The sequence below is a fragment of the Pteropus vampyrus genome, unplaced genomic scaffold (assembly GCF_000151845.1).
Source record: "Pteropus vampyrus isolate Shadow unplaced genomic scaffold, Pvam_2.0 Scaffold165, whole genome shotgun sequence".
NCBI classification, from domain to species: Eukaryota; Metazoa; Chordata; class Mammalia; order Chiroptera; family Pteropodidae; genus Pteropus; species Pteropus vampyrus.
This window is the reverse complement of record NW_011888946.1, coordinates 3,682,583-3,694,937: the sequence shown is the minus strand read 5'-3', so window position 1 is coordinate 3,694,937 and position 12,355 is coordinate 3,682,583.

Below are 12,355 nucleotides of genomic sequence, written 5' to 3'. Positions count from 1 at the left end.
TTAGGGGTCCTCTTTCTGGACATGGAAATTGCTTATTCAAAACATTAATGTCCATTTATTTATTGTTCAAGTGACATAATTGCTCATTCAAGTTCTAGTAAGCAGGGTGGGGTGGTGTAGTCAGTTATTAGGAAACAGAAGTTCTGCTATTCTGCAGCCAATGCAACATGTGGTTATCACAAGTGGTAGTAGAACAAAGATTACAGTATCATCAAAACCAAAAGATTTCAAGGGAGCAATACATTCTGACTCGTTCTCTTTCTCTGAAACATCTGTCCAATTTCTCATTAGCCTAGGAAATAGAAGCATTTTTGTGGTTACAAAGACTCACTGGTACTAGGATGGAAAGCAGCCTTTCTATTCCACCTTAGACAGCTATGTGGCACATGCCTTGTGTGCATGAGTGTCTTGTTGATTTGTTGTTGCTATGCTTCACTTGCCTGACTTTTTCAAACCACCACAGTTATGTTGAACTTGTAGAATGACAGTGCTATGATAGTAGACTCTTTATTCCTCAGCTCCTCTTTATTCTTCTTCTTGAGGAAGCTGCCTCTGACAGCCTTAGCCAAGAGTTTATAGTTTTCATCCTTGGAAATAAATCAGGCCTTATCCTCCTTGAAATCACGGATCAATAAGACTAACTAGTCACCTCAAAAAGATGACAATGTCTTTTCTCTTTTTGTTTTAACATGGAGATTTTACTGGCTGCTTAGCATTCTGTAATCAGACAGCAGTTAAAAAGCATTCAAGATTATCCTTGATATTTAGAAAATTTTTCCTAACTATATGTCCCTCGAGCATCCAAAGAGCATAAGCCACATCTATAGGACTCTTTCTTGCTGACCTAATCGGAGTACTGGTAATGAGGGAGAGCTCTTCTGAGAACCTTATGACCCATTCCAGCTTATCTAATAAATGAGTATTAGTAACTGATTATACAGGAAACAAGAACATAAAGCATGTCGAGCTAAAACAAACCTTTTTTGCCTTACAAAATAAATACAAAAGGTACAGAGTTAATTTTAGAAGAGAAACAAGTCCATGAATATAATATATAAGCTGACAGATGACTGATAGATCAATAGATAGATCGATAGATGATTGATTGATAGATAGATTGATCTCCCTATAGTGAGAAATAAATTTATGGTTTGTAATCTCACGGATAAGGTGACTTAAATGAGAAAGAGAGGACATCATCAAGGGCCAACCACTTAGTCTCAATTTGTAGCATTGAGCAAAGACCCAAAAGCCTGAGATAGAACAAAATAGATACTACCTCTGCCATCGCCAAACAGCAAATGCTTAGTAGATAATGGGCTTCCTTTTTGTGTCTCATCTACTAAATCACAGTGCACTAAATGCTCCTTGATGCCAAGCCATATAATGTAGAGGGTGCTTATTAAGTGCTTCTGGGTGATTATGATCTTCCTTTCATGTACTTTTTCAGATAAGGAGGTAATTTAGCTAGTTGTCATCAATATTTGTGAAGTGGGTGGATTCCTTCTCTTTTTTTCTACCTTGGTTCCCACTATCACTTTAAGTGACTTCTCATCTTTCTCCATAAAAACTGTCTCTTAGGAAAGGATATAAAAAGTAAAGGACGTGAGACTTAGTGCAGTCCCTCCTTAGGACAGCTTCAATCAGGATCAAAGGACTATTTTGGGGTCTCTCTAAGATTACATTACATAAAATCCTCTTTATGATTAGACAATGTGAAAACCATCACAGTGGTAATGAAACTGCCACTAGTTCGTAATCGGCACTTTGTCTCAGAAGACCCGTTTTTTCCTATTTTGAAGTACAAATTCAATTTGTCACCACGTGCCCCACCAATGTACTCACACACCAAAATATTCCACATGTTTCTCCTTATATGTTTGCTTAAAGTCTTTCAATGTCTTCCTCTTGCTTATGGTACAAAATTTAAAATCCTTAATAATCTTACTTACTATTGATCTTACTTAGTATTACAGCTCATCTCAGCCCAAATGTCCTGGTTCTCTACACTCCAGCTACACTAACCTTTTCAGTGGAATGTTCTCCCTCTCATCTCAGGAAAAACATATGCCTTCTGATCAGTGCCTTGGCTAGCTTATGCTATCGAATATCCATTTAAATGTCACTCTCATAGCACCTTGAATTTTTGTGAGTGTGTTGCAGGAAGCAACACCCGATGGAGGAAATTAGATGCTCTGTCAATTTTGTTAGAAAAAGGAGAATTTAAAGCCAATGGAGAGCATGGGGCATTCAACAGACCCAAAGCACGATCTCCCCTTGGTTAGATTTCTGCAGCTTATATACCTTTGCAATGTCCATGCAAGGAACATGTGATTCCTTTGTCTGAGGTTTCATGTGTACTTCATGACTCAGGATGGGAGGGAAAACTTCAGGTAGGGGGCTGCAAGTGGGGAGGAATTTCCGGACCATTAGTCTTACAGGTCGTTTATTTTGTAAAACCAGCGACTTTGACATTATCAGCACCATTATAGAACTCTTGAACAGAGAGATGGAACTTGCTCAGCAAATTCTTATCCAAGGCTAAACTCTAATTGTAACATAATGAACAATTTTACACAGTCTTGTTATTCCTACACAACTACAAAGATAAGGAAGAATATTAGTTGATTGATAAGCCATCAATCAACAAACGTACACTGGAAAGTCCTTGAGGTGGGGGAGGTAGCTGTGGGAAAACACGATAGTTGAAGAGCACTGGGCAGGCATGGGGGGAAAGAACAATTTTAACTGATTAAATCAGTTATTTCTACAGGCCCTTTCCTTTGTATTTTTTCAGATGCCTCCTTTCCTCTCTCAAGTGGGGGAACAAGATTACTAGGAAGATATTAAGGAAATTCTGGATTGGGAAATTAAAATGAATCAGGTTTAGTTAACACACAAAAAAAGAATGAGTTCAAATAATGAATTTAGGGTAGACACTGAGGGAAATAGGTAAGCTAAGCAAAAGACTCTCACAGAAATTTTTATCCACTACCTCCATCTTCTCTTATATAATGTGTTGGAGTTGGAATGTGTGCAGTGAGGGAAGGGAGAGTTCTTTCTTACGTCTTCTTTACAGTGACTGTTTTTGAGATGTGTGAGATGTATATATAGCAGTTCCCATGATGCTGAAGTAATCTAATATTGATTAAAGGGCTCTAAAAAAAAATCTCTAAAAATGACAGGATTTTGTTTCTTTTAACAAAGACTCCAAAACACCACAGCAACTGAATATGGGAGTACAGACAGAGGTCCTGAAATGAAGAAATTTCTCTTTGCTTTTAGATAAAGGAAATTTTTTTAATTGCTTGATTTCAGAGTCTATCAAGCTGAGTAGGGAAAAAATAAGGGAGCAAGAATTCTGCCCTAAAATCTCAAGGCAGATTCCAGCATCTGGATCTGACCTATTTAATTATCATAGTGACTTATAGTGACTTTGCAGTAGGTGCGGTTCACAGACCAGCAGCATCCATATCACCAGGGAGCTTAGGAAATACAGAATCTGAAGCCTTATTCCAGATCTACTGAAATCAAATCTGTGTTTTATCAGGCAGTTCATGCCCACTTAAATTTGAAAAGTACTGACCTGAACCTATATGTACATGATGAAAACCTTGGGTTTATGTCTTAAACTATCTCTTAGAATGTTTTTAAGCTAACATTTTAAATTGAGGATGGAAAAGGCAATTCTTGAGACACACATAGATGAAAAAAAAATTCTCTTCTTAAGAAGATACTAAAATTTAGAAAAGGTCAGAGACTACATCCCGCAGCTCCAACTGGCAAATTCAAACTGGTCTAACCAGAAAGAACAACAAAAGCATTAATCATTCCCTTCCAGGTCCCTAGCTTCAGATCATCTTACAGATAGGAAAAACAGAAGAAAATGTTCTATCCCCACAGGAAGTCAAGAAGTCAGATAAAGCCCAGTGCTCAAAAGATACTGTAAGAAAAGCCCAGAAATTAGAAACTGTACTCGATAAAAATAGTAATTCTATTTTTCAACCCTCCTTTTTTCCTTCCAATGTTTTTTTATGTTTCCCTATTTGTATATAGTTTTGTACATTTTATAGCATTCCCCACTTTGTCCATTAGATTTTAAATTCCATAAAGAAAATGACAGTTTCTTACCTGCTCAAATTAGTTTTAGATTATTTTTAAAAATTTATTAAGTATTTGACCTCTCCCAAAATATGAGGGGCAATTAAATTTTCCCAAGTGGAAGTGTGCGATACAATTTCTCTTGCAATACTCACCTCCCTTTTCTACATCCCCAAACCCTTTGGATCCAACTCTTATCACCACCTCAGAAAGATATTCTTTGGTTCCCTCAATCTTCCCAAGCACTTGGCCCTTCCATCTACTATAGCACTTCCCTCTACTATAGTACTGTGTTGTGAATCACTTACCCTATGTGTGTCCACACTCAACTATGAATTCCTTGAAGCCAACACCATAACTCATACATAGCTAGAAACTTCCAGCTTGACTCAAACTTGAATGAAATGTCTCGTTTCACAGCCTATGTGAGTTCAATACCATCTCTACTTTTCCAGTAAGTTACTGTTCTTTTTTCACAATGGTCCCTCAGTTTCTAGCTTACCTCCATGCATGTGGTCTCTGTTCAGTATTCATGCTAATTTGTACACTTAACTCAGTTTTATGGACATTCACCACAAGAAGTGAATTGTATTCATGAGTGTAGGAACTTTGCTCAAGATTTGGTAACAGCAGAAAGAATGAATAGCATTGTACAGCAGGAAGTTTTTCTCCATTAGGTTCTTCCTTGTGTTCTTCCACTGTATACAGCCTGAGCTCAATTATGTGATCCAACCTCTTCTTTGAGATGCAATTCAGATTCTGGCCCCAAAACCAGAGCCCAAACTAATCTGTCTTCCCTAGCATTCAGAACATCTGTTAAAATAATTTTATTCCAGTAACTATACTTTTGCATGGCCAATTGTTCCAGTAATGTTTATTCAAAAACTTATTACATAAAGAATCTTACAACGGGAATCTGACAGACCTGCTGAACTTTGTATTGTGGGGAATAAAACCTTTAATCTTATGATCTCTTCTTCAGTCTCTCAAAAGGAGACAAATAAACCTATTTGTTTTTCATATGACTTCCCTTATGTAAGACCGATAACCATCCACTCTAAACACAAGACACATGGGAAGACTGTCAGAAGATGATGCTGACAATATACCTCATTCATCGGGATTCTTAGCGGCTATCCACAGAATCCACAGTATATCTAATCAGAATCAGAAACCCAGTTGGGTGTGCCTTCACACTGGCTGGAAGGGAAACTGCAAAACATAGGCTGTTGCAGATTATTTTTTAAGAAAGCAGAATCCACAGTATGAAATATTAATATACAGAGTGAATATCAAGAGATTTGAGGCAATCATGAATAGCAGGCATTTCCTATATGTACTTAAGTTATAGACTGAAATATCTAGAATATCACACTAAGTAATGGGAACTTTCTCAGGATTGGGACTCAATGAAATGTTAAGTGTGAGGGAATGACATGATCAAAGCTATTTTTTTCAAATAATATTTCTAGCAAAAGACTGGACTGGATTTATGAGAGAATATAGGTAATATGTGATTGTACAGGCAAGAAAATAAAGAAAAACTGAAGAATAAAGGGTAATTAAAAAAAACCCTAAAAACCATTGACTACCTTTTCTCATTTAATCCTTAAATTAGTAGAAACTTCTAATGCTCACCCTTTTGCCCTCTTGTTTAAGTCCCCCCAACCCCTACCCCCAGGGGAGTATTATACTTCGTGTGTGTGTGTGTGTGTGTGTGTGTGTGTGTGTGTGCGTGACACTAGTTCAGGTCAGTTAGGTTGTAGGAGAAAAGAAAATGTGTCACTTCTAGGCCAAAGAATTTAAATTCTGATGTGATGCCAAAAATTAACCTCCCACTCCCCACCCAACCCCAATGCTCTCTTTCCCAGCTTCAATGGATGGTTGAAGCACTGTAAAAAAAAAAAAAAAAAAAAAAAAAAAAAAAAAAAAAAAGGTGCACCAGTCACACTGGATCCTGAGTGACTGCGATATGCAGAGCCCTCTGCTGACCAATGAAGGGCATGTATTGAGAACAGAGTAAAGACCTGTGTTTGTTAAACTGCCAAGATTTTAGGGTTTGTTTTGTTTTATTTAACCACTGAATAAATGAGCTTAACCTGTCTTATCTAATAATCCTTTCTATTTTATTTTTAGCTAGGGACAATGAAGCTGAGAGAGGTTGTCTAAAGTCAATCAGGAAATGCGTAGTAAAACTGGAATGGTTTTGTTTTGTTATATGGTTGTGCTATCACTGGTTTTGTTGTTGTAATTATACCATACTTGTTTTGTGATGTGAAATGTGTGTGTGTATTTATACATGAGTGTGTGTATGTATGTATGTATATATAATTTATGTGTAAGATATATAAGCAGATATTCTTTTTTCTTTCCTTTTATAACATTTTTCTTGCCTAAGCCCTTCCAATATTGCCAAAGTGATTTCTAAAAAGACTATAATAATTGGTATGTCCATCAGTAATACATAAAACTACTATTTTTTGCTGCATGCCTGCCAGTAAATCATATTACTCTTTTTTTTGCCAGTCTGTAATGATAAAATAACATTCGATTGTTATCTAATTTGAATTTCCCTGATCACTTCTGAGTATAATCATCTTTTCTTGTGTTTGTTGAGGAGATGAATTGCTCTTTGTTAACTGAGTATTCATTTATTATTGTCAGATTTCTATTGGGTCGTTTGTATCTTTTCATTGTCAATTTGTAAGGACTCTTTTTATAAAATGTGTTAATCCCTTGTCATCTCTGTTGCAAATATATTTTACAAAGCTACTGCTAGTTTATTAACTTTGTTTATGGTATCTTTGCCATATGAAGAAATTTAAAATGTATATGATAAAATATGTCTCTCCTTTAAAATTGTATTACTAAATATTTCAGACATCCATATAAATATAAAAATGATAAAGATTCATAATATCTACCTTAAAAAATCCATACTAACGATATAGTTAAAGCCTGAGGTATACCTCTCCCCAGTCGTGTCCAATCATGTCTTCTTTCCTCACTCCCAGAACAAACTACTATCATATATTTTGTGTATATCATTTCTATACATTTTCTTATGCTTTTATCATTACATTTATTCTTAAGATACATGAAGTATTATTTTTCATAATTTTCAATTTTATATAAATTGAATAATACTGCATATATATTTTCCTTCAACTTAAAATTTTTGCACTACACTCTGTTTTTTGAAATTCATCAATATTTAACCCTACAGTTCTAATTTATTCATTTTATCTGCAATATTGTATAATTTGGCATACTTGGCCTCTTTTTTGTTGAGAAACACTCAGATTGTTTCCAAATTTCTATAATTATAAGTGATGTTGCCATGATCATTCTTGTGCTCTTCTCCTTCTGAGTACGTGAGAAATTTTCAAAATAATATACCTAAAAATGTAGGTACCAGACTTTAGGGTTTGAACTCATTACTTAATTATTAAATAAGGTAGTTTATCGGTATGCACTCATGCAAATTATATATGAGTTTCTCTTGTTGCACATTTCACAAATGTTATGGTTAAATTTTTATATTAAGACAAATTTGATGAGTGTGAAATGATATTTAATTGTGGTTTTAATTGCATTTCCCTAAGTATTAATGAGATCAAACATTTTTCATGTTTGTTAGCTACTAGAGGTTAGCTCTTCTGTGATTTGATAGTAGAATTTGCTTCTAAACTCTGAATAGCCAAAGCAATCTTGAGAAATCATACTGTTTTCAAATTATATTACAAACTACGGTAATTAGAATAGTATAGTATTGGCATAAAAACAAACAAATAAATCAATGGAACAGAATGAAGAGCCCAGAAATGAATTTGTGATAAAGGAACCAAGAATATAAAATGGGGAAATAACAGTCTCCTCAATAAATTGTGTTGAGACAACTGGACAAAATTCAGAATTTTGTCAAGTGAAGCCAGAATATATCTTTTCCCATTCAAACTTGGTGCATTCTCTCAATCTACAACTGAAGTATTTATTCAGTGTGAGGACTCTTTTTCTCTATGATTTGGTTAAATAATTGCCTCATCTTATATGATTGTCTCTCTGAAACAGTGATTAATTCACATGTTTGTTCATAGATACGTTCTCTAGGTCCTGCTTCCATGTGTCTTTGAGGTATTTCTTCCAACTCATCTTCCAAAGTATTAATTTGAAATACAACTAAAAATTGATACTAAAATAGGGCAATATTTAAATTTACAGAATTGGGTTTTTGGTTTGTTTTTTGTTTGTTTGTTTATTTGGGGTTTTTTGTTGTTGTTGTTGTTGTTGTTATATCCCAATCTCTGTAAATGTGCTCATGATTTTTCTTGTTAAATTGTTATTAGTGTCTTTTAGCAGATCTTCCTCTCTCTGGCTTCTAGGTCCCCTTAAATTTATCTTCTTTGTGAGCTCACTGGTGCTCAGGTATGGTTGGAGCATTCTAACTAGTAGTAAGTCTATAAGTGGCAAAAGGCAAAGTCTTCCATATCCCTATGGGCCAATAGTGTAGTAGCAGAATGGCTTTTTGTCCCTCAACAGATAACATGAGGGAGTCACCCCCTTCCTCAGTTTCTTTTCATATTCCCACCTCAAGAGTAGGAGAATTCAGCTTACCATTCCTTTCCTCGTAGATTTCTTGAGTACTAAAGATATTAACCTTCTGTCAAGGGTCTAAGATCTGTTACATTCAGGTCTTCTCCCTGGAACTCATTAGCTTTGGCCAATGAAGGAAAAAACTGGTTCCAGCTATCCTTGTCTGGATTTCCCCAGGGCCAAGGTTCAATTACTGCTAGCCCCAGTAGCTGCTTTGCTTAATAGAAGAAGCTAGATTAGATTTGGGAGGGTAAAGCAGAGTACAAAGCTGTGATTGGAACATATTTCACAAATGAAGGAAGGGGTGGTTGAGTTGAAGAAGCTAAATGGATTCAAAAGACGTAAAGAGGCAAAATGAACAGTGTTTAACAATGATTGTGGGTTGGAAGTGAGGAGAAAGAATTAAGGATAATCAAAGACTTCTGGTTTAGAAAATTAGTTGGGTATAGTAATCAAGAAATAAGCTGTTTCTATTTACTAAACTCTCATTACATCTCAGAGTTTATTGTTACTAAATTTTCTATGCCTCGCATATTCTTTAAACTACACATCTTCTTTGAAGGGACAAAATAACTCTAATGAATGTCAAAAAGGGAGTAGGATATTTAAAAATATTGTTACCCACAGGTCTACTTATAGTCAGGATCATCTTGACCCCAGCTTCTAAATACATTCTCTCAACATCATCCCTATCGTCTTTTTTTTTTAACTTTAGGCAAAGATATACACCACAGCACACTATGACAAATTGTTTGGCATAGTGGTACTCAAGAGCACAATTTTATAAATCTAGCTCTAGCGATTCAAAGTGTACTTTCAGATAGGGTTAATAAAGTCAACCGGAATTACTGATACTTAATCAGTAAGAAGAGCATCACTGCTCACAGTTTTAAAACACAGTCTGTCTTATCTTGTTATTTGTCACCGTATGCCTGAGAAAGCATAGGATTCGCAGTGGTTTTCACCCTCTAAAAGCTACAAGACTATTCTATTAGCTTACTTGAATTATATTTATCTATGTTCTTTTGAATGGGAACTGTTTTTGAAGTGGAAATTTATGCTGTGCCCTTGTCAGTAGTGGACTCTCAAAACAACAATAAGAATAATAACAACAATAATAACACTGTAACATCAAAAATGATAAACAGTGCTGGAAAAGATTAAAGGCTAGGCACTAAGAGACCCACTAAAGAGCGGGGAGATTAAAGGGAAAAAAAAGTAACAAAAAGACAAAATTCATTCTTCACTGCAATGACTCCTGAGCTAGAGGAAGAGCTGAAATGTAGTATAGCTCTTATTTATTTATTTATTCACTCTCCCTATTGTTCCAGAAAGAATTTAAAACTCCTTACATGAATCGGGCAAGATAACATAAAGGAAAAAAAAAAAAATTAAAAAAGAACTCAAAATGACGATAAGCATGTAGAATTTAATTAGGAATAAGTTTAATTTAAAAACACATATTACAAAACAAACATATTTGCCCTAGAAAGTATAAGTTTGACTCTGAGGTTTTCAGTAGTCTACTCTAAAAGAAAAACATCATGGTAAACTACACAATCCCAGTTTCTATATCATAGGAATAGCCTAGTTGTTCAAAAGCCCCATAATGATCCTGGAGGCTAAAGTCAGACAGGAATATCTTCTGGGATTCCTTGCAGAGGTGACTATACAATGTAATGACCCCCGGTCTCAAAAGCATCCTTGTCACAAAATAAATAGTAAGATTCATAAAACTATTTCTTGTCTTACCCTTCAGCCAGTGCAGGACAACTTAAAAAAGCACATTTTAGTTTTTAAAATAATGTGTGTGTGTGTGTGTGTGTGTGTGTAAATTAAAAAATAGTTTTTAAAAAATACACATATATAATCACTATGTAATCACTATGTAATCACTATGTTGTACACTTGAAACTAACATAATATTGTACGTAAACTATAATTACTATTTTTTTTAATTTTAAATAGTTTACCTGGGGTGCTGAATGGTAAAATAAAGCAATAGTCCTCAAGTGTTCTTAAATTCTTAACAAAGACAATATGATGCTGCATTGCCCTAGTGCTTCTGGGTTTCCAGAGAGTTCTCTGTGACCTTTCAGAAATAGATCATAGACCTACACTGGGCACCGATGGTTTTGAAAAGGTAAGAAAAGATGTAAAGGGACTAAAGAGAGAAAACTTGATAGTTTGATGGTGAACTAATAACTCAATTCAACTTCCAGTTTCTTTGGGCCCAGCTATCTTTGGATGTTTCTGATTTTCCTAAGATGTGAAAAAGCTTGGGGCTGGTACCAGTACTGGAGATGGGGCAGAGAGTAATGAAGCCTCATAAAACATTTACAATCTGTAGTCTGTAACTTAAGAGAGAGGATTATTCTTTTTGAAAGAAAATTCCCAGATTGGGCCACAGAGTCATTTAACAAACAAACAAACAAGATTATGTTATCCTTAAACCATAATGTATGGAAGCAGATTTCAAGTGAACAGGTAACACAGATCAAGAAAACAGAACAAACCTTTTCTGGATCTGAAGGCAATTTTGAACAATGGAGCAATCGCAAAAGGGGGTTGATGGCAGAAATTAGTTCACTGTTTATGAAAATCTTTAAAACTAGGCAATAACAGATCACCATTCTTGAGTGAGCAAATTCATATTAGTAAATACCAAAAAACAGAGTTGGAACAGTATGAGGACAAATAACTACAATTTGCTTTTTCATACCAGTTCTTCAAAGTATTACCAGATCTTTATAAAGTCTTGTTGATAGTAATTGGATATCTCTTCCTTCCTCTCTACTCCTCATGCTAAATGCAGAAACCTGAGCCAAAGATAAAATTGGACATAAGAGGACCTAAGTATTTTTACACTGCTACTTAAAGTTTTATAATCTAAATGAATGGAGAGCAATGCGTTTTAACTTTCAAATTTCTCTGTGTCACCCTAGCTTTAACAATTTCCTCAGCCATTGGTTGACTTGACCCAATGACAAAAAAAAAAAAATTCATGAATCATATCTTAAAACTAAGAGACTAAAAAAGAAATTATTGTACCTCTGGCCCTAAGATCCAATCTCCACTAAGACTAATATCAATCTTAATGCAATCATGTTGAAGGCCAGACATCCTTTGATCAATGGTGTCTAGGTAACTATCAGAGTTACTGTTTAGAACACTCAGATAACAGCAGTGAGGGAGACCAGTCTCAGAGCTAAGTTTTTAAAATACTTCGAGAAAGCAATGACAAAGATAAAAGAACAGAGACTAGGGTCTGCAGAAATCTGAATTATGTAATTTGAGTATCTATTTCCCAAAAGTACATTTTCATTTAGGAAACCAAAAAAAAAAAAAAAAAAAAGTTGTTCTAGTATTAAAGAAGAGCTATTTCCTGCATTAGTACACGATATAAAGATTTTGAAATTTCCAAATTAGAAGTCTAAATTTGAAGCATTCTAAAAGTCAAAATCACTTGCAAGCCTATAAGAATGAATTGATTTTCCAATACAGCAGCAGAAAGCTAGAAGTATTTTCTGTTCCTTCGAGAACTTGTCCTGTCATCAAATTCTAGCACTAAAGATTAAAGAACTTAAGAAATATTTAGTAATTATAAGCTTCTAATTGTACACCTGTTCTAATAAGATTACATGGTCATTCTGAAACTAAG